The sequence below is a fragment of the Fringilla coelebs genome (assembly GCF_963513975.1).
Source record: "Fringilla coelebs genome assembly, chromosome: 2".
NCBI lineage: Eukaryota > Metazoa > Chordata > Aves > Passeriformes > Fringillidae > Fringilla > Fringilla coelebs.
The window spans coordinates 76,405,104-76,429,843 of record NC_140029.1 but is presented as its reverse complement, the minus strand read 5'-3'; positions in this window follow the sequence as shown (position 1 = coordinate 76,429,843).

Genomic DNA, 24,740 nt, shown 5'->3' with positions numbered 1-24,740 from the left:
AAACCAGAACACCCTCAACTGCACACATTCTGCTGTGAGTAGTTTTGAGTTTGCTAACAGGTCAGCTGCCCCTTTAGCAAGCACCCTATTTCATCAAATCTCCTCCTGTTCATAGCTCATGCCTTGAATTAGCTGTGCAATTTAAGGCATAAGCTGTGTTCATGCTGCTCGGCAATAGCTGAGCTGCAGAGGTTATCACTGGGGTACACCAGCAAGGCTTACTTACATCTGATACTCCTGTCCAAAGAAATTTGGAAAGGATGTGTTGAAGAGCTCTGAGGCCCTCTTGGCAGTGATTTCTTCTCTGCTTTCTGTAATGGAGCAGGTGGGCAAGCATCTCAAGCAGACACCTGATTCTGGGGTCTGCATTTCTGTGTTATCATGTCTCAGTTTCACCTTGGCCCGTGCCCAGGCTGAGGGAAAGACGTGCCTTCCTGGCTGCAGACCATGCAGGCAGAGCTGGGCTAGGCTCAGTCCTTCTGGCAGTGCTTCTGTGGGCACCAAATCCCAGCAGCTCAGCCAATTTCTGCTGCTGTCAGTGGGTCTAACCAGCGTGAGTGGCAGGCTCATTACCTTTCAGGTACAGGGTCCTGCAGGACTTCTCTTAGTGATGCACAAGGAGGACCAGGAAGCACGGCATACATATTCATAGAGCTTTGAGACTCTGGAGGGCTCTTGGGGCTGAGAGCAGCCAAACACCATTTTTGTGCTGATGTCAGCAATAGCTATCCTGTAACTCAGGGAATTTTTTACAGTAATGAGCCCAAGGAAAAGTTGATTTACCTGATAGCTCAGTCAGAGATGTCACAGTTAAAACAATGATCCCCAACTTTCCTGAGCTATTTAGCATAGGGTAAACAGCTCAGCTTGCCCCTGCTACACCTTGGTCATGCCAAAATGACACATGTGCCCTGTTCAAGAACAAAACTCATTACAGTCATTCTTACAGGAAGTTGTACCCCATGAAAAGCAGTGTGGAAAGTAGTATAATTGTAACACAAATAGTTGCTGTAAATAATATAGTTCCCCTCTGGGGAGCAAAGCCTTGATGAAGGAAGCCTTTGTGCCTTGCAAATAGTGGGAATGGAGCAGATCTGTTCTGCAAGACCACCAGCCCCATGCAAACTACAGTGTAAATTCACTAAGCTTCTGCTTACTTTTGGCTTCTGTGCTTCAGCTGGGAAAAAAAAATGGCTTTTAGATTATTATTGAGACTTCAGGAAATATCAGGTTTGAGTACTTTGTGATCTATATTTGTGATAAACCTATGCATTTACAATGGATCTGGGCAAGAAATCGCTGTTTCCTAACGGTGGGGCCATTTTTGTTATTTAAAACATGAAAGGACGTTCGAACAGAGATATTCCTCAAAATGTTTAGGTTTAATTCTCAATGTCAGGGAACTTCTGGTGCTCATTTTGTTCCTACACACCAGCAGGGAAACTCTGTCCTTCCTTATTGTACCTAAACCAGAAATACAGTAACACTTCAATTCACATTCTCGTTCAGACTAGTCTTTAGTTTTCAGTTTTTCCCATTTGTACACTTGACTCTGGCTTGAGAAGTCAGTAGCAGGATACATCTCCTTTATGCTGCAGTTCATTATGTTAGCCATTTTTGTGCATTTGTTCTATGTACTTGTTCTCAAAAAGACTGTGGTGGGTGTATTTATTTTTAGAAGTAAACAGTGACAAATATTCCCATATGGAGAGTAATAAAAATGTTGCTTCAGTTGAACCTAAAGTTTGACTCACAAGGAAACAGACTTTTTTCCAAAGTTCTCATACTTTGAACTTCTTAAGTGGAAAATTAGAAGACAATCTAAGATAGTACTGAAGAAGATTTTCAGCAGCTGCTGTGTCTGCCAGACATCTAATTATCTATGAATTTTCTCTGGGAAAAGTTTGAGACTCCTGACTGGTCTTTAGTACCTCTAAACATCTCTTCTTGCCTGATCCTGTGCTGTACATACTGCGTGGAAATGATTCTGACTCCCCAGAGGTTCTCTACTTAGGGCAGCTGGATGCAGCTGTTGAAAGGCACCTGGCTCTGAGAGCACTGCCTGGTAGCACACTTCTGTAAAGCCTTAAAGGCAGGGATGAATCCTGCATGGAAACCCATGTAATACAGAGCACTGCTGTTTGAATAGCAAAACAAATGAGGTTATTACTTGGAGGAAGCAATGGATGTTGGCACTACAGTGTGTCAGAGTAAGGTTAAGTGATCTAAAGACTGCAGGCCTATTTAATTAAGTAAACAGATGATCAATCACAAAGGATAACAGTTTTAAATAATAGGATTATAAGCCTTGCTGTCTTGTTCCACAGATTCCAGTACTGTCCTACTTTCATCATGCAGAACTGGAGATTTTCATTTAGGAATCAATTCTCTGCAGGACAGTGGCTACAAGCTCCTGGCAATTCAGGTAAAAAAAAAACATGGCCAGATGCTTAGAATAGGTTTGACACTTCAAGTTTAGAGATAGATAGAGTACCACCAGTCCCAAGTGGGCCAAGCTCATGGGTGATTTTGAAATTTTACGTTCCAGAATGCAGAAAATATCCTCATGACTTTGCTTTACTTGTAGTCTGAATTCTGTAATTGCTTTATTTGTATTTTCAGGCTTAACAGCTGAAGCTTGCTTTATATGTTTTTAACCAAAAACTGAGCTTCTACTATAATTGTGTAGCTCAGTTGAAATTAAAACACTAAACTGCAGAGCCTCTGAGATATGATCATGAGGGCTATCAAGACAGTGAGCTGCTAATAAATTCCAGGGAGGAGACGCAACAATAAATTCAAGCTGATAGGAGCCATTTTTAATGGAAGTGCCCGAGATCTGATGCTAAATTCTGAAGTCTTCTACTGATTTATTGTAATTCGTGTACAGCCTACGAATACTTTTCCCCTGCATCCCATAATGATGCCACCACTTCCATGGTTATGGTTATCCAGAGATCTGAGGTTACTGGATCTCCTACACGTACTGGTGTGTGCCACTGTTCCTTCTTTTGTGGGGATAAATATTAAATCACAAAACTTGACAGCAATGACATCGTAAGAAATCAGACCTAAAAAAAATTGCCCTAGGATCTTTGTTTGCAAAAAGAATTAAAAATATGTGTCCATAATCCCTAGTAGGTGTTCGGGGTTTGTTTTGTTTTGGCTTTTTTATTTTTTTAATCCAAAGAATGGAACTTCCTATAATTTTTAGTTGGCCTTCTCTACAGTTTACCAGTCTTAGCCTAGTATTAAAGAAACTTTCTAACTCTAAGCTGCTTTGCTTAAGATTAATTTTCCTGGTCCTGCTCCAAGCAGCATTGGACAAGTACTTTCTGTTTCTCTGTAAGACATGGTACCAGACCTGTTATATTGCTGGTTTAGTCAAATCAGATCTTAAACTTCCCATCTAGGTCTCTGAAACTCTTCTTTTTTCTCTCCTGTCTATGCCACATCTGCGCTTCATCTCGCGGTCTTTAAACTGTGGTTTGGGAAAGGGGACACAAACCTCCTCCCCATTACAAATTGAGCAGGAAAGTTTCCTTTCATAGGCCCCATGTGTCACTACTATTGTTGAATGTAGGGGTGACATTCCAAAATCCATGACATACTTCCTCGATAATCCTTGACTGGACTATTTACATAAATAGCTTCTGCCTAATATAAGAAATTACAAAAATGGGGTTTTGCCTTTTCTGAAATTTACGAAGTCTGATAAAAGTGCATTTAAATCTCATCTCAATAACAACACAAAGGCTGCAACTTAAAATTCTTGTAAGTAAAGAGTTTTTTGCTAAGGTACAAAGCTGCTCAAAATGCCAGTCTATAAAGCACTGGCTAACCTAAACATTTTACTCTAAACTATTAAAATTTACTGTCCTACAAGTTCACCAGTCCTCTCTGGCACGGCTCACTTGATAGTTGCATGGGCTAAGCTATCTATCCAGTCATACTTCTGGAAAAATGTCCCATTTTTTCTCCTAGATCATAGCATGTTGGATGGGGGCAAGGTGGTGGTGGGGAAGGAAAAGATACTGACTGAAAAAACTATGCAATTTCAAGTGTAAGAAATACAGTTCTCTAGAGACAATAAGAGCAGTAGGGACAGCTTCTGTTTAGTCTAAGTTGACTTCTCTCTCTCTGTTGTACAGCACACCTGATCCCAAGAAAAGCTGAACTTTCATCCTCTCCTGTTCCTGGCAGAACTAGTGGAAGGTATCCTGTTGTATTGTGTGATTGTGAGCTTCAACTGTATTTCTCCAAATTAACTTAACTGGCACAGAAGACACTGCTGAGCCCTGGTATCCCAGAAGAATTACATCCTGTGCCCTCTTTATCTACTTTAGATCTTGGACTGAGCCTCTGGTTTCATCTCTCAGTAAATATCAAAACTCCCATCTGCTGTGAAATGCAAAAAAATGCACATTGATCTACCTGAATCATGACATATTTTTTATAGAATGATTGTTCTAAAATGGATGGAAAGGCACTTTGCTTTTACCCTGATATTACCAATACTTGACTTTGGAAAGTCTTATTGTTCAGATCACCAGTCAAGCCTGAGTATCTCCCAAAGCAGGGTGCTTGCAGGTAATCAAGAAATTAATTAGAATGCTATCAGTGAAACATTCTAACTTTAACTTCTTTTCTGAGGTGGGAAATAAACCATAGAATTTTAGAGTCCTTTTTTTAGGTATGTAAATGGGACAAAATATAAAAGAGAAGTGTCTGGAAACAGGAAGACAAAACTTCATTAATATTTATTATTTTACCAGTTCTTCCTCTGTTTTTCTAAGGTCATGTTTGTCTTTCTGTATTTTGGATACTTGGTATCCTAAGAAAACCTTTTTTTGACTTACATCTTGGGGAAGAAGAAGGTTGCAGTTTTGTCAGCTGATCCAGCTCCATAGCCACTGTGCTGTTTTTGAGCTGAATCCTAAGCAGGAATAAGAATCAAAATTCGAGACACTGCTAAAATCTATGGTATTCTCCGTTTTTGGGACCAAATCTCACTGGAGCTGATGAAGGGAAGGAGGAAGGGAAAAGAACATCTGCTCCAGTTAGTACTTAATTATGGTCTAAATGTCTGCTCTTCTACAAGGCTCTTCTAGACTATTTCCCATGTCATGGGTTATTCAGAAGTAGACAGCACAAAACACAATTTTAATTCCTAATTTATCCAGTCAGCCGTTAAGTTCTCCAATCTCTATTTTTAAAAACTTCCAACACTCTCACTAATTAGGACTGCCTTCTACCTCCAGCTGTTAATGGGCACAAACATGGACAATTTGAAATATGTCTAATCAGAGCACTGCCTGATTCTGTCCTCATACAACAGCTATTACCCTAAGGGACAAATTATGTTTTCAGATGCACACACTCATCCCATTCAGAAGCAGCTATAGGAAGTTCATCCATTAGAGGGAAAATATATATTGCAATTAACTGCAGAGGTTACATGTTTTTTTCTTTTTTTTCCTTTTCCTTTATTTATTTATCATGGATATTTTTTTTGTGTCTTATTTTTTACTCTAGGAGTGCTATTTTCTTGAAGATACTCTCCTTTATATTTGTTCCAAAGCCTACAAAGAACCTTGAAGAAACTCACTCTCTTTAAATACCCTTCACAGAACATACTCACAGGAACTCAAGCTACTCTGCAGTTGCAAATTAATCTCAAAATAGCTGTGTTTATTGACAGTTCAAGTTTGATAATCTCTCCAGTGTGATCACAGACTGCAGGTTCTCTGCCACAAAATGTTGCACCATTTCTTGTGGAGGTGCAGATCAAGCTTCACACACTGCTTAGGCAGAGAATAGAGATGGCTTGTGGATTACCCTCAGCCCCTGGCTCCTGCATGTATTGTGCTTAAATGGCACTTTGCAGCAGCAGAAGGATGTATTTTGAAGGTAGGAGGAAGAAATAAAAGCATCAGGACTGAGCTGTGGGAGGAGGTTGGGAAGGAGGGATTGGAGCATTTATGGTCCAAGCACAGGTGCTGGAGGCACAAGTTGTTATCCCTAAGTTTTAGTAGGTGGAGAGGGAAAGGCAGGGTTGGCTCAAGGGTTGTTTTGATATATACTCATGCAAGAATCCCCATGTCACCTCTTGTATTTAAGTGTCTTCTGCTACTCTTTGGCTTGTTTGCTGAAATTCTTAATGCCTTATCAGAGGAAGGGAATGAGAAAATCTGCGCTTGGAATTTTAACTTCTAGCAAGTCTGAAGCTGATTTCGAAATAGTTGTGATAAAAGTTGCTGAAAATAAAGGGTAAACTGCCTATCAGTCAATTTGGAGCTATTTTCAGTGAAACCCAGAAAGCTGACTGTAAACCACTTAACCCAAGGAAGACAACAAGTAACTAACACTTCACAGGCATTTAATTGCCATGTTCACTATTGTCAAGCTTTGGCCCTGCTGTTTTCTTAATACTAATTTACTTCTAGCACCACCAAATTCAGCTTCCTAGTGTGTTGTGATCTCTCTTCAGCGCTGAATTCACACATAATTTGAGGGTCACAGCCAGGTTTAGCTTTGAAGGTGTTGGTAGATCAGATGAGGTAGCAGCTTTTGTACAAATACCTGCTTGCAGAGACATCTGCACTTGGATCCAGCAGACAATCTCACAAGACTTGACTCTTTCCTAAGTGTATGATGCGTCTTGCAAAGTTGGAACAGAGGAACAAAATGTTTGGTTAATTCAGTGGGAGGGAAGGGGAGACATGCATTCTTACTAGGTAAGAGTAACTCTGCTTTATAGGAATATTCCAGGATTTCAAACCAGTCATAAACATTCATGTCCATAATGATTTTTCCAAACTAATAGCATTACCAAGAATTTCATAGGAGTCTTGCTGGTACTGTGAAAGATGTTAAAAATACTGGCCTTCTGGTGATCTACATGCTACACAAAAGGTTTCCTTTTCTGACAGGCACATAAAATTGATTCTGCACCTTCATCCATCTGAATGCTTTCAAGTCTTTTTAATGGGTAAAATGCAGTCCATCCCAAGGTGGCTTGGTGTGCAGGCAGAACTGCTGCTACCTGGGTGGATCAGTGGCAGATTACACACAGTCTTGAGTAAGTATTCACGGGCTCTAGATGAAGATGAGAGCAGTTGCTCTCTGCTTAAGATCTGCAGGAAAGAAATAGATTTGAATTGGTAAATGAGAAAAGGCTTAGCCGCTCTGGCATCTCATCTCAATGCTTGCAAGAGCTTTTTTAAGATGACTCATGGTGGGTCATAGCCTTTGTTATCAGTATTGTTTGTCAGAAAAAGTTAACCTGCACCCTGACAGAGAAGGAAGAACAGTGAGGCAAGTAGCAACAGCATTAAAATGCAAAGTGTATTTAGCATAAGCTGTCAGATAGTGAAATACTGCTCTGTTGTTGCTCCTGACTGCAATTCCACTTGCTATGAATTTGTATTCTAGCTTGCAAATTAATCTATTAGTTATATTTCTGCCAACATGAGAACACAGTTAATGCAGCTTGTATATACTACAGTTTTCTTTGCTCTTTAGGAATTACAGAATTTTTGGCCATTTCAACTAATTAATACTTGATCTTTTTTCCCTCCATGACTTCGATATGTGACCCTAATTCTTCATGAGCCAATATATAGGCATGTTAATACTTGTAGACAGAAAAAGCTTTGCTTAGGATTTTTGATGAAGAAAACAGTTCTTTACTAGGAAAGAAATAATGCAAGTTACTTTTTTTCCTGAGGAAACTGCCTCTGAACAGTGCTATTTATAGAATATCAAGAACAATTTGGCTAATAATCAATTTTCATTTGCTTGCGAGTAAAGCAGCGCAGAGCAAACTGCCTGAACTTTTTTCCTAATCCAAAGTTTAAAGAAAAATCAAGGTGATTTTTTATTCTGTTTTGCAGTTTCCCCTGGCTACAGATGTGCAGTGAGGTTTGCAATTTGTGGCTCATTACGGAACCCATTAAAACCATGGAAACCATGGAAAGCCTCTTGCTTAGAAGCAATGGAACTCAGCAATTGCAGAGGGCACCACTCACACTGAGACTCCTGTGAATCCTTACATTTATCATGACCCAGACCAACCATGGTGAAAAATTCTTTCATCCCTTTTTTGATGGTCTGAGGCTTTTCTGCAATGTGGAAAAGTCCCCTGTAAAGTTGGCACCATATGCATGCTTAAAGTCTTCCTAATCATCACTTCAGCTCAAGGATCAGGTATTTCTGCTTTCAGTCAGTTCTCAGTTCGATCCAAACTGGTATCTTAAGGTTTCTCATGCTGCTTGGTTAAGCATCTTAAGATTCTTAAGAATCCTCAAGATTTGTCTTGCTGCTACAAGGCTTTTAAGGTGCTTTGCACTTTCATTGTAACATAAAACTGAGCAGAAATAGGAAAGTAATTTCTAATTATTCTGATCGGGGGTTGAAACTAGAAATACTTAAAGATTATCAGACAGATTGCTCTTCTAAGGTTTCAAGTTAACTTCCATGAATGAAAGAAGCTGAGAAATGGTGGGGAATTATCTATATTAGGCATGAACTCTACCTAGACCAGTTTCAGTATAAAAGTTAAATGCCTGGTCTGAACTCATTATGGGCCTCCCTTGACAGCTAAGGGAGACAATGACACCTACCTTCTAGAACAGAGACCTTTGCCTAAATGAGATATCTTTCACAGTATAAGATAAAATGCTGTATAAAGGCTCTTATTTCTCTCTTCTGACACAAGTTAGTTACTCCGATTTGACATTTAACTCTTAGCCCACATAAATCAACTGTAATGAATCCACTCATGAATATTTGCACTTTCTATGTTTTGTTTTTAAATTGAAATAGTAAACAAGGTGATTTGATATGGATTCTTAATTAGTCAGACATGATTTCTTTATCTGAGGATATAACTTTTCATTTTTGGCAGGTGAGTATGAGGCTTTAAAGAAAAACGATGGTAAGGAAGAAATCGTCTAGATGCCTCTTTTGTTTTCTTGCTTTGGTCATTCTTACTACAATTTTGAATGAAGAAAAAACCCCACCAAAACTTGTCCTTTTTATGGGCTTAATAGCAAAATAATGAAAAATCAAATTCTATCAAAATGGGTTTAAAATTCTATAACAATTAAACAAAATGGATTGGAGTATTGGACTTCTCCAGACTAAGATAACTGCAGTCTAATCAATGAATTGATGAATTAACCATAGTGTGTAATTAAGTCAATAATATTCACCAATGCTGGACAACAGTTAAGATTCACTTAATGAAAATCTTCTACATATAGGTGATTCTTAAAAATGATCAATTATAGAAATAAAAATGATGCAACCTACTTCCCTTACTGCCTTCTGTGTGGGAAGAAGGAGCCTGTTCTGTATGGGATTTACACAGTTAACTCTTGTTCCTTGTGTCACTATAGACTAAGCCTTACCTTTATTTTAAGGGTTGTGTGGCAGATTTATTTTTTTCATGATTACAGTATTGAGTTATGGTGATATGTGGCATTGTGAAATGCTGCTTGCCAAAAATAAGGATCTTCTGGTTCATTTGCTGAATACACAAGGGCAGACTCATCTGCATCTCTACACATACTTTGGAGAGTATCAGAACAGTACTTATAGGCAGAAGTAATGTCTTTATTAAACAATCTCTTGCTGGAAGAATGTGCCAGGCTTTCAGATGGGCAAGTCCCTATCCAGATCAGAAGTAGAAATAAGGAATTTAAAAATCCTCAGTGGAATGCATTAGATGGGATGTGTTCAAATGAGAACAGTTGGTGCTTGTGGAGCCAGAAGAAGCAGAGAATGGGAGACAGTAGAAAGGTGTTTATTGCCTGCAGTAAAGAGATTATTCCCTGCACTCCTCATTCTTGTGTATTTTTACTATCTCAGCATGTCTTCAAAAATTCACTTTAACAGAAAATTAACAAAGATTCTTTCTTATTTGGATCAGATAAAGGATTGTGTCTATTGGTAGACAGACCTTACCAGAACAATATTCCACAAACTTCTAAGTACTTAAAAAGGAAAATTTAAAACCCATATACACTAGTTCTTACCCAATCTATACCCGCTTCCTCCAAATTTAACAATATGTAGTTTACCCTTAATAAATCTATTTAAGGGAATAAAAAAGTTATAATTAATTTAAATAGGAACAAGACAGAAGATTATTCAATGAAATAGAATGTACTTTACAGGTATCCAAATGATACACTCTTTCTCAGCCATTTGAACACTATGGAAAGGACACTACCAATTGGAAAAATATCATTAAAAATAATGTCTAATTATTTATCATGCATTTAAAGACAGGAAATCCACCAATAACATGTAAAAATGATGGATAATAATTCTTGTACAGTTGTTGTCCTGGGTACTTAGTTTGTGGCATTATTTGATATTTGAAAATAGAAGTTTATTCCTCTTCTAATGCCAATGAAACAATTATTCAGGTTTACACTCAGCAGAATTTATTCCCTGAATAACCCTACCAGAATCAGGTATGGAATGAATTTCACTGATTACTTTTTGTAAAGAATCATTTTAATTTGCATTTATACAGTGCTTGGTATCAAAGGATCTCAAAGCATATGACTGTTAATTAAATTTCATGACTGGTCCCTGTGAAAGATATGCCTAACATTATCATTTAAGCTTTTATTGTATTATTAAAATCTTGGCATACCTTCTCGCCATTGTCTTCCCATGGAAAACGTTGAGCTGAATTTGGTGTGAAGTTTGTTTTTGTCGGTTCTACCTCAGTGATTACAGTCAATGAAGACTGATAAACTTTTTAGGTGTGATGGCCCATGGAATGGAATGTTCATTTTAGGAGATTTAGGGAGTATTTTAGGACTCATTATAAACTTCTTAACATTGAACAACCTAAGAAAATTCCAGGCAAAGAATGGTTATTGAGGTCTTGTTTTTCAGGCCCTTGTTTAAAGATGCAGGACATATTCCCTTCATGGGGATTTCATAGTTCTGAGTCCTAGAAAACAGGTCTGCATCTCTATTTGAGACATACTTCTAAATGCAGGCCCTGTAGAGGAAGACAATTCTGCCCTTTTTCTGTTAGTTCTCTTGCAACAGCAAGCTTGATTTTGGATTTAGGCATCTAAATTTCACCCACATCCAACTTATAGTATTGCTAGCCTTTTTTTGCAGATGATGTGATGAGATTAAGCAAATGTAACACATCAAATTTCCCCTTTTAGGAAATCATAGGAAAACAGTGTATGAGGAGTATGGCTCAACACCACAACAAATTACCCAGGGAGATCACACAATTTCTGTCTTTGGAAATTTTTGGGAACAGATTAGACATATCCATGATACCTGATCTCATGCTGGAAACTGACCCACTCCAAGAAAGACAGTGGTCTATGTGGCCTCAGGAATTCCCTTACAACTGAGATGATTATGCTCCTGTGAAATCTTGCTATGTGGGTATCTGGTATGGGAACTCTGTTAGAAACCAGCAATGCACTGTCAGTTGCTCACTATGATTGCATTATGCCAACCCAGCAACACATCTATTAACAACCATCAGGTTGATTTTTGGGGATTATTATTGCTCAGATTTGTTTGGGTTTATCTTGTATTCAGCTTCTAAATTGTTTTGTCTGCATCTTCTGGGCTCTGCATTCTTATTTATCGTCAACAAGAGAGCCTAAATCAGGAAATGCTGATGCATGAGAGACTCATCGGCATAGCTGTAAATACAGCTACCCAGAAAACTCAACTCTCCATCCTCATGATGGTGTCTGCACTGAACATCAACTTTTCCAAAGTATGTTCTGGACTGCACAAGCAGAATGGAGCAGAGCACAGTTATAGGAATTAAAGCTCTGCTTCTTGGCAGAAGCCTGTGTGAAATCCCAAGGTTTCTGTGCAATGGTCAATGTCCAGTAGTCACTGGACTGCTCACACTGACTACTCACAAGTGCTAGGGTAATTATTTCTTTGAAGCATTTAAAAGGGAGCAAAATCATATAAAAGGCTTCTACTTTGGCTGCAGCTGTACAGTAAATATCAATAAAGAACTATTTTGTCTATAGTTTTGCAATTCACTGCCCACAGAAGGCTACAGTAGGCTTGCAAAACATTTCAGGGTCTGATGGTGATCAATCATTTATCTGCCATCCATAGTCTACCATCCTGGTTGAAAATTAAGAGAGGGATGTTTTTTCTGGTGGTGATGCAGCTTCTCCATTACTGGCAGTTCAAAACAATAGGAAGATAAATGGAAAGTATATATGCATGCATATGTATATGCAAACATAGCAAAAGTATTTTTAATATTATCAAAACCATGGGACAGAGTAAATTTGCTTCTATTGCTTTCTTACATTAATTGTTTTACTAAAATTTAGTGCCTGGATAACTACAGGTTGGTAATAATCTCAACTAACTACAGGCAACTAATTTCAAGCTCTTTTCCTTCCATGAGTAGTGAGAAGAAACTGGGCACAATTAAGCAGTGTGTCATGCATGAAACCTCTAAGATAGATGCATGGACACAGGAGATGAATCCTAACCAGAACCTTCCCACTTCAGCTCAGTTACCATCAACGTCATTACTTTCTTAAGAAATTCTTTCAGAAAGTGAATATTCCAGCTTCCAAAAATTTTGACTTTAAAAAAGTGATGTGATGATTTCTGCTTTCTTCTACATGATAACTAACATGATCTTAGTGGATTCTGTCTCTCATCATAAGACTTATGAAAGGTGTCCCTGCCCCCTTTGAGCAGGGGGCTAGAAGCAGATGACCTTTAAGGTACTTTATATCACAAACCATTCCATGATTCTATGTTCTTCTTTCTCCAGAGGTCTACCATGAATAGTAATTTCTATTTAATTTATGTTTTGGGGTTTTTGGGGGTTTCTTTTAGGTCTGTTTCATTTTTTTTTCTTGGCCTTGCCTTTTTTTTTGGAATCCTCATTTGAGTGCACGTACCAAGTAGGAACCAGAAGTCGATCCCTGTTATCAAAAATCAATAAACATTAGCTAAGATATTAAATATCGATGAGTTCAAAATCAATGCAAATATCAAAGTATTTTGGCCCTGGTATACATGCAGATATTGCTAAATTCACTACAACTGTGTGCATTTGAAGATAAAAACCGATGACTTATGCTTTGCTACATATATTGATCACCATAATCATATTTATGTGTTGATGCATCTATTTTGAACTTCCTGCTTAAATTAATGAGTTGCTTTACTTATTTTTCTGTATGAAAATTCTAAAGAAGAAGGGAAATTAAAACCACTGAAAAAGAAATAATGGCCCTCCTCTTCTGTAAAGGCAGCATTAAATTTGATTAAGTCATTGTTATGAATTAGGATTGAATGAATTATCATGACAAGACAAATATATTTCCAGGACCTGTTATTAACCATTACTCATGAGCTAAAAGAACAGAGATAGTTTCAGCTGGTTTCATGCAGTCAAGAAATATGCTTCCTATGTGCAATACTACATATTTCACAATAATTTTTCTATAAATGTCATCTTTATCATTGTTTTTATATATGTATTCTTTATTAATTTCTCTATATCCATACTTTCTGAGGCTTTGCTTACTGGAAAAGATTCAATAATTGTGAATGAAATACAGGTATGGGAAACATGATGCATGGGATAATAAGTTTAGAAAGATAGGCATGAAGAGAAGCACACTAAAAGATGACCTTGGCAAAGCTAAAGCAAAATTTGAGCAAAGCTGAAATCTACCCATTCTATTCAAAATGTCCTTTTTCATCCAAGATCAGCAGTTGCAGACTTGGGGAAAAAGGCTTGAGTCCTTTTATATTTAGAACTTCACCCATATCTCAGAATTAGCCTCCGTGTTTTGGAGAAAGTCCTTCCCATTTTCCAGGAACGGCATTTATGCCAGAGATGTGTGGCCACAGGAAGCCCAGAGGAGAGGCCAAGCCAACCACTATATAATATGGATGTGGCACTTTTGTCTGTATTCTGCTTACAGGAGAGTCTGAATATTGACTCCCTCCTCAGAGCCTCTTTCCTTTATCCTGATCATCAGGAAAAGAGTCAGGCTCTGTAAGAGATCATTTTGGCTGAACAGGAATTCTTGATGGATCATTTCTTATGATCAAATTCATGAGGGAAACTCAGATGGAAGCTTTGTCAGGAAATAGACATGAAGACATGCTACCAAGAAAGATTTGTTTGCAGTGATTCTTCAAGTGATGAATACCAGGCTATAATGGATCCTCTCACGACAGCAAAGGTTGAGAGAAGACACTTATTAGATGTGGTTTTGCTCTTTTTTTTTGAGTATGTCTGGGTTTGGGACCCAACTACATGTTAGGAATCCATGCCACAAGATGTATGAAAAGAGGGAGCTGGCTTTTTTTCAGCTGGAGAAGAGATCAGAAAGGGAATCTGACTGTTCTCTTCATCTACCTGAAGAGAATTATAGAGAAGATGGAACCAGATTTTCTCTGTGCTGCATGATGAACAGAGAAGAACCAACAACTGCAAGTCATAATAAAGGAAATTCCCATTAGGCATAAGGGAATAACTTTACAGACTGAACGTGACAGAACCCACAGAGGCTGTGAAATCTCCATCTCTGGAAATGTTGCACACTGGTCTGGAAAAGTTGCTCAGCAGCCTAATCAGACTCCACGCCTTGAACAGGAATCTGGATCATGTAGTCTCCACAAATCCCACCCAACTTAACATTTTCTCATTCTATGCCATCCAACTTTGGATCAAGATATCAATTCCTATCAATTTTTCACTCCTGAAAGTGTCCAGTTACCGTCTTCCAGTCAGTGTTTGGGTCTAAAAAATAATTCATCAATCTCAAAAGGAGCAAGAATGCAAGCCAGGTTGATAGAGAATAAAAGGAATATTGCAGTGCAAGAAATCTCAGACTTCTGCAATGGATGGAAACCTTATGTGTGAAGTTTAAGCTGTGGATACATCATATAATTGGGATGACTTTCTGTTAACTCAATGGATTTTAAAATGGTGTATCAGAGAGGACATGACTGGGTACAGACACATTATCAAAGAATCCCCACAGCTCTAAGATTTTGCTGAAGGAAAAGTCAATAGTGACACCAGAACCTGGGACCAAAGAGGGAAAAAATTACCATTTTCACTGTATAAAGTTTGGATACTCTAGCTCAGAAAAAAACAGACAGGCAAGGTCTGTGCATGTGTGAAGATTTTTAAATATCAGTGGGAATGGAGAAACTGTGAAAGTTGCTAGCAGTATCTGTTAATGGCCAGGGAAACAGTCACAGTGAGGATAGACAGCCTGAAAAGAGAAATGTGATACAGGCTTGCCAAGGAAGGAGATTGGAACAAGAATTGGAAAGAAATTTAAATAAGAGTGTCAATCTTAATGGCAAAGGCTCCATTTATCACTCCATGAGAAACGAAGTACACATCTGGTGAACAGACCAATCCTCCACCATCAACAGAAGTGCATGAAACACACCTGGGAGCATTTTGCATCCCTTTCTTAAGTCTTTGGTACAGATTGTGTTTAAATTAAGTTATACGTGTATTCAGCTCTGGAGCCCTGTAACAGAAGTTCATGTACCACTTGGACTGAGTCCAGAGGGGGGCCATAGGGATGATCAGAGGGATGGAGCACTTCTCATATGAGGAAAGGCTGCGAGTTGTTCAACCTGGAGAGGAGAAAGCTTCAGGGAGACCTTATGGCACCTTCCTGTATGCACAAGAAACCTGGAGGGGAACTTCTAAAAAGGGCATGTAGTCATGCCACAAGGCCTAATGGCTTTTACCTGAAAGAGACTATGTTTAGATTAGCTCTTAAGAGGAAATTCTTTGCTCTGAGAGTGGTGAGACACTGGCACAAGTTGCCCAGAGAAGCGGTGTAAGCCTTATTTGTTTTAGAATTTTCAAATTCTGAATCTCAAGTGATATCCAGCTGCAAAGCAGGTGGCAGGACAGAGCAGCCTATGGGAATACTAATGGTGGAGTCTTGTTTGTTAGATGTCAAAATGCATTTTCCATCCTGAGAGAGCTTGTATTTTATATTTGAAGCATATTGAAATTTATGTCCTCTCATAATTTTTACACTGTAGTAGTGCCATTCAGGGATTTTTTTTTTTGTTGTTTTAATTCATCCATTGTGCTCTAGAACTTCTGCATCTGTCACTTTTCTACGTATTTTTTTTTTTTAATATTCTCATGATGCTAGAAAAAAGTGTCAAGAGAGAGACTTTTACTGTGCAGTCACTTTTTAATCTTGGGCCTTGCACTCCCCAGTTCACAATGCATGGATGTAAAAGGGTAAATTCTTCACAAACATAAAACTGTCACAAAGTGTTCCTTGTTTTGGAATATGGGAAGTAGCCACAGGCTACCTTTGTTTCATCAGAATTTCCTCCTTTTTATAGTTGAATTTCAAGAAAAGACCTGAAACTGTGAAATCGCTTCTTTAGTTTGTTTTTTACCTTCCTCTGTCTGAATAAACATGTCAATCAGTCTCAGATCCTCTATCTTTCATAGGCCTGGGAAAAGAACAAATAAAAGAGGTTTCTCTTTCCTCTCATAGACTTCTTCTGTTTTCTTGAGTCCTAGTCCACAGGGTCTGTTTGAAAAGAAATTAAGAGTCTTGACATAAGCTTTTTAAAGATCTTAACGTTTTTAAACTAAACGTTCCCCAGGCTTCACTCAGGAAACATATTATCTTGGCAGAAAACTAACTGAGATCAGTGCTTGGCATCATAATGATAGAATCATAGAGTGCCTTGGATTGGAAGGAACCTTCAAGACCATCCACCTTCTCTGCCATGAGCAGGAGCACCTTCCACTAGACCAGGTTGCTCAGAGCATCATCTGACCTGGCATCAATTCCAGGGATGGAAACAATTCCAGGGATGGGGCAGCCACGACTTCTCTGGGCAACCTGTGACAGTATCTCATCACTCTCCTAGTGAGGAAATAATAGTTTATTTTATAAAGTGATACTTTAATTAACTCCGGCAGTGTTAATTATGCTTCTTCATGAGCCCAGAAGAGAGCAAAAAAAAAGGGAAAATTAAGGATAAATCAGATAGGTAGAACTTTGTGGTCTGGCTTGCTTGGTGATTAATTTCTCTGTGCACTTTCCAGGTTCAAATGGAGTGTTCTGGTCAATGTCATTCTTTCATGCAGCAGCACATTTTTTCATGAATTATGTATTTGCACAAAGTACCTATGACTCATGAATGGTGTGCTTAGTAGTCAGGTGCTTCTTTTTCCTATAAACTGGATAATATGTAAATGAAACAAAGACTGTAAAATTTCATCATCAATCAGTTTGGCTGTAGTTTATGACTCCTCTACTATTCATGTGTATTTTCTCTTTGCTGTTTTTGCACATCTTATTGAGTGCACGTTTTATTGTATCAGCTTCCCTTTCCAGGTCCTTATGCCGCACTATTAAGCTTTCAGCTCAGAACTGCTTACACAGGCAAAACTTGACTTCACTTCACTAGAGATTTCCTCCAGTGAGACACACTCATAGTGCTTCATTTTCTCCTGTGAGAAGTTAGAGGGGGAATGGAAGAGTTTAATTTCTTGTAAGAGAAGTGGCTCTAAGACAATATGAACAACTGCTTGCAGAACACACAACACTGTAATAGAATATTTTTACTCCAAAACATATCTTTATCCATGAACAAATATTAGCTGACTTGGTCCCCTTCCCGACCCATGTGTTGAGACTACAGGCTTTTTTCCTTTTCTTTAATCTTTGTGAGCTTTCACTATAACTTCAGGTTAGTATATGCCTTGTTTGCTTCTGTCTGTAAAACTCACTTCATGTCAAATTAAATATATATATATATATATATATATATATATATATATAAGAAATGGAAAGGAACAGCTTACAATCTGAAAAAAGAAACTTTGAAGCCAACGTGGCGTAAGAGCAGGTTAGGCAAAGATGATCTTTTATTCATTTTGATGCCTATAACCTGAGGAACTGCAAGGAAGTTGCAAATCCACATTTCCAAGTCCACACTTGCATGCTCACCATGTTCAATGCTGACAGTGGACTGGAAATAGCAGGTGTTCCAGGGCTGTGTCTAATATATCTTCAACAGAGAGATACAAGACAAATAGCTTTAAGGATGGGGTCTTGTTCTAGCATCTGAAGTGTGGAAATCCATGTCCCACAATGTTATGATAACTCAGTGGTCTCCATATATGTCTGATTTTAGGCTATGGAAACCCCTTATAGCAATGGGTTTCATAAATGCATAATTTATGACAGACAGAACCAATCTTTTTTACCAGCTTGGTATTTCCTACTCCATGATACAAGCTTCATTGTTCTAGAAGACAAGAAGCAGCTGAAACACCTTTGGTATTTTGTATTCCGTGCAGAAATGAACATTTCTGGTAAATAGATGCAGGAATATCTAACTTCAAAGTGAAAGATTCTCCCAAAGTGACTTCCCCTATTACTAAAGTATATATTAAAAAAAAAAAAATCAAGTTAAAAAAATGGAAATATAACACATAAAAACAACTTATCCTGATGATAGACCTGAATCAAACTATTAAACTCAATTTTCCTTTGGTTCAGTGGGCACAGGAGAAGACTGCAGGTCATCCTACCAGAGGAGGTATGTACCCTGAAGCTTTTGTGTTGCAGGTGGACAATAGCACTTTCCTCTCAGCACAGCATTGCCTCCCGTTGCCCAAAGAACAAAAAAATGTTCTTTTGCACATTCTATTCTTCTTTGTACTTGAATTAAAAATCAGTTGAAATTGCTTGACTAGGAGCAACTTCAAGACTTGCTGGCTGTGAAACAGCGTGTGGAGTGCTGTTGGAAATCCCTCCACCCCACTGTGAGCCTTTCTGAAAGCTCCTTTACCGCTTCCCTACATTAAGACTGCCAATTATTTTTCCAGTAAAGGCTAGTTTCAGTGTTACCTTCTGTAAAGTGTAGCCACAAGACTCCTTTCAATGAGCCCTTGGGCAGGTTTTATGCACCTTTTCTTTTCTGCCACTGTCAATAGGAGCTGACTCCAGTAACAGCCCAACTTGCTGTCATTCAGACACTACTGGCTGCGTCCCAGTCACTCCTTGTGGTTATTGAGGTGTCATTCAGTTCCAAGGGAACCTGAGGCTCATCTATCACTTTGATATTGCTCTGCTATTATAATTGCACAGATGACTCATCGTGGACTATAACAAAGTCTTCCAAGACACTTAATGGGAACAATAAGGACTCAAAGATATTGGCTGCTGCTAACTCAGTGGAAAAGTTTCACTTTTTTTGTTATGCGAGGTAGGACACTGGGTTCTGGCTGTCCCCTGTTCTTGATATCAAAGTCTAGATGTTCAACCAGGATAGACCAATGCACTGGGTTGGGATGGATCTCGGTTCCTGAAATGAAGAAGTGGGTTCCTACAAGACACGATACACTTACACTTGCTAAATCTTTTCTCTTGAAGCTGCTTCCTGGGCTTTCTAATCCCTGTACATTTACATACAGTCATACATCTTAAGTCCTACCCGCTCCCAGCTATGTTTAGAAAACTGTGGGGGCCTTTAAACCATTTAAATGAATGTTTAATACAGGAATTGTTTGTCAGGTACTGGAGCTTATATGAAGAGTCATCTGTCTGGTACACCTAAAAAATAGGGAAATTCAGGTATGTTCCTGTGTGAAGAAATTCCTATTGCTTAGTATGTGGCTTTTGCTGACAATCTGGATACTTCAGATTTCTTTTTTTGAGGTTTTTTGTTCATAATAAGAGTGACCTTTGGGTTTCCCATTGGTGCCAGGCATATAAAGTATTTGTGCTATGATATCCAACTTAAAGACAAGTAAGACCATGATGAGGTTTGCTCTGAAGTCTACTTCTGTTCCAAAAAAATCGAGCTGATACAGCCACAAGAAACTATGGTGCATAGAACTGTGGCAGAGTCTCATTATCTCTGAGATCTTAAACAATTAAATCTATCAGTTAGGCTATTGAAGAGCATGTCCCCGAGGCAGTCTATCACTTTTTCTTCCATTGATGTGATGACTTTTAGACTTTAGGCTGATGGTCAGGAAGCCTGAAGAGATGATACTGCAATGCCTGCTTTTTCTCTTTCCAGTGGTCCTTCAGGATGGCTGAACAAAGTCTTGTCCAAAGGAAAATGAAACTTTTCACAAGTTCTGGTTATTAGAAAATGTGAGGATAAAATGAAACCTGAGACTGAAAAAACCCAAACTCTTAGCTGGCTGGAGCTGCAGCAACTTAAGTTTTCTCCATATGGCATGTTGAAAAGTACCCAAAGAGTTAATGTACCTTTTTCAAAGCAAATATTATAGGCAAAGTTTTAACATTTTTACCTTATTTAGTTTGCTAAAACATTTACCTGAAACTCATTCTTTCAGCTTGTTATATCTCCCTACCTTGCAATTTGTTCAATACATTTTTTTCCTGCTAATTTATATTGTCCCTCTTTACTGAAATGTGAAAGAGACCTATCAGCAGAAACAATTATTGTAGCTTTTCCCTCCAACTTCAGAACATAATTGTTATTCTTTTGATTTGTTTGGGTGCTATGGAAACTCTTAATTGACTTTTAATTAATAGCCAAGCTAGATACAGCTGAATATCATTTAACTGGCATATATACCTTTAGGATTTACAAACCAGCACTAACCCAGTTCAAACTGTGCTTGAGCATGCTAAAGATTATGCAGAGTTAGTCAGAGAAAGGAAAGCTAAGAAGGGCAAAAGTTGCAGTCATATGCTTCCTGGGAACTTATCAAACAGAAACAAAGTCTATTTAAAAAAAGCCAAGGTTATTCCTTTGCCCAGGCTAATCTGTTGTGCTCTGACAGATCAAAACTTGAAGGTACAAACACAGTTTTGGAATAGAGAACTGCCGTGAGCCATGAATTTGCAAAAGTGGAGCTGGCAAAGAGGGGAAGGTGACCAGGCTGGGCTTAGCTTTAGATGGCTGTTTTTAGACTACCTTCCTCACCTTCAGTTTCTTCTTTAAAAGTGTATCTGTGGAATTTTTGCATAAAGGACATTGCTTCAAAGCTTTGCATAATTTATATTCCTCTCCCTCTGATCTTTCTGTTGGTTGCTTACAAAGAAATCCATAATAAATCATCACTGGATTAACCAGGAAAAGGCAAGAATGCCAATGTTAAATTTTGACATTTACGGTATCTCCTATTATCACTTATATTCAAATATAAGTGATCTCAAATAATTTCAAACATTTTCATATAGACCACCTACAAAATTGTACCCACAAAGCAATTATAGAAATACTTATGCATTCAGAAGCTGTCAACCTCTGCTCAGGATACTGGATCTGGACTTCCAGAAAAATTCATCTGCATAAGCCTGTTCCCTCCTGCTTTTTTATTTCAGAAGCCATCAGGCAGGGGTAAATGGGTAAAGCAAGGGCTGTCATGTTTTGGGCACATGACAAGTGTTTAACCTCTCATGTGATGGGCTTGAGTAGAGGTACGTGACCAGTTTGAGAGAAAGAACTTAGTCAATTTAAAGGGCTTCTTACAGCTAATGATAATGAAAATGTTGTGCATCAAGAGAACAAAGCTACAAACAAAGTTACAAACAAAGCTTGTTTTGAAGCTTCAAAATCAAGTACTTCTGAATGGTGTTTGTCACAGGCAAATGCTCCCTGTTAGTCGAGTTACTTAGCCAGAGCAAACTGAATTTGCAAGAAAAATTTATGAGAGCTCGGCTCCTATTTAAAGAATCTCAGTGGATGAGTAGAAGTTCCTTGCATTTGGGAACCTCTCCCTCTAAGTTGTGCATGCTGTATGGTGGCTCAGCAGCACCATGCAGGACCAAGAACTCGAGTTCACACACTTCCTGTCTCCTCTTTCCTCAACCATATAGCTTCCCTACCACCTTTAACTCTAGTCCAGTATCTCAAATGCAGTCTGGCTCATAGAACTCTTAGGAACCTAAAAAAGTCTGGGCAGTATTTGTGGAGTCCAGTGTAGCATACAAAAATCCAGGTGTTTTGTCATGCCTTGTAAAGTCATTCTGATGACTCTAGAAATTTCTTTTTCAACCTTCATGGAAAGGGAAATCAGATGTATTAACTTATAAGAAATGATCAGAGTTTCTTTGATGGTAACATTTCAGAGGTGTTTGTTATTATCAAAGAATCAGAATAGCCAGTTGATATTTTGTATTTTCTATGTTATTTAAAATGATTTTGTTACATAGGTCAGGTTAATCTGCAAGTGACTGAATATTAATGTAGCTCAATGTCATCTTTTGGGGTCTGAATTTTGACTTCATGAAATGCCAATTTCCCTGGAATTACTCTCAATTTAAACTGGTGAAAAAGGAAACCAAAATGAGTTAAAAGTTTATAAATCAAAGAGATTTTCTTTGATTTTGATAGGACATGCTTATATATTCATAGGCAGAATTGGTTGTGCAGCACTCATCTGGCATTTTGCAACTCTCACACTACTTGAATACAGAAAATGAGAAAGAAGTTTTGGAAACTCAAATAGGTCTCATTACTAAGTGATGCATGAACACCCTCGTGTGCACAGCCTGCAGCACCTAGGAGATATGAAAAATTAAGAATGGCATAAAATTAACACAGAGCTTGCTGTTCCTGTATCTCTTAGGATGTAATTTAATGATTAATTCTCCTGAGAATAGACTGTGTCAACTGATCAATGCAAATGAAAGCTGTTGAGTGGCTAATACCTGCAGTGATGGTTTGAAGAGTGGATGGAGCTAAAAACTAAGAGACATTCTTTTTGCTTCACTCAAAGCAAGTCTAGTGTGCCTCTGGAAAACAGGAAACACACTCACTGCAAACAGGTATCTTGTGTAACCCAGGTAAGCCTATAGGGTGTGATGGGACCATGTTGAGTATGCCCTTATGTCTTCTGTAAACTGTCTTATCCATTATGTCCTATGAAAGTATGGTTTTCTGCACCTGTCCCAATATAATTTCTTTCTATTTTATTTCTGAGAGCCTGGAATTCTCAATTTGAATTTAAAGGAGGATATCATAAAGATCTTAGTATCTATATATCTTTCACTGATAGGGTGAGAGGCACACAGAAAATAACTCAACTTTCCTTTGTAAAAATAGCTGCATGTTTTCTTGTGTTTGTACTGCACAGTGCTCTTGAAAGAATTTCTTCTTCAACAAACTTTCATGTACAATGTCATCATGATGCATATCAACTTGAAATCCTAAAACATTAAGCCCAGTGGTGGCCTTCATTTAATAAATAAAAACAAACAACCAGAGCCCAACAAAATAAGTAGAGGTTCAAGTGTGGCATTAGAAAGCATTTTTTACTGAGAGGGTGGAAAAACACTGGAACAGGCTTCCTGCAGAGGTGATAGATCCCCAAGCCCTAAGAAGCATCTGAACTATGGTGGTAATAATGTGCTTTTATTTTTGATCAGCTCTGAAGCAGTCAGGCAGTTGGACCAGAAGACTGTTGTAGGTCTCTTGGACCGGGAACTATTCTATTCCATTCTGTTCTGTAAATATCATGCAAGGTCATATTCTGATCTTTTGCCCCCTACTGCTGATTTAAAGTTGATCTGAGAGCTCTTGGTGAATCCTCATTAGGAAATTTTCTTCATTGAATGATTGGTCAATGTTGCTCCTGTCCTTTATTAGTTTGTCTCTGTCAGCTGATGCTATTCTGCATCTCCAGCTGCTTATGTCTCATTCCACTGTTTCCTGTTTTTCTTCTGTGGTCTTTATACTTTTAAATTTCACTGATCCACATTTAACAATTTTCTATTTATTACCCTACAATCACTTCATGGACCATTACTTGCATAAGTTTTCAAATGACCCTATGGATTAAAATCTCTCTTGGATGAAGATTGGCAGTAAACCATACTCATTTAGAAAGTCTTTTCAGATATTATCAACTTATAACACTCCTTTTTTTCTGAAGAAGTCTTCTTTGCTTTTAGACCTTTAATAAAAATCTTCTTTCCTTATTTTTTATGCTTAGGAGAGTGAGGGTGAATTTAAAATGAACTGTAAAGATGAAATAGAATTAAGAGCAGAAAGACCTCCTGTACTGAGTATATACTCACAAGGACAGAAAGTAGAGGACAATATGTGTGGTATAGCATGGTGTGGTATATAACTATCTCATGAAAAGTCTGTTCTGCTGAGAAATGACATCGTGTTGATGTTAGCTTTGTCATAAATAGTGAGATTTCTCCTAAATTGGGCAACCTACTGGGAAAGCAGAAAGGATTGCCTGATGCAAGTTTCCTTCTTGCTACAAAAACATTGTGCAACCATCATAAGCATTTAGATATCATTTATGATGGAATTATCAGAGCAAATAAAAATATACTACCTTGAGCTCAGTGACCTCATCAGCTGCAAGTTGAAGGCTTGTTTGACTTTTATATTTGGCTACACATACAAATTGAGTTAAACTCCCTGACCTCATGGCATAGATAGCACCACAGCAGCACTACATGGACCTTTGTGAGCTTGGTTGTTTTTTTCAAGATGAAGACCAGAAAGGGATTTTAAACATGTCTAAGCTTTTTTTCCAAAGCTACCTTAGCAATACAATCCATGTTGGAAGAACATCTGGCACATGTGATTATTACTGTCAGATGGGTCACTGAAGCACTTAATACAAATCTGTGTCCAAAAAATCAACCCAATGCTGCCAAACAGCTGCAAAGCAAATGGTGAGGCTAGTTTTGGCAAAAATTACATGACAGGAAATCAAA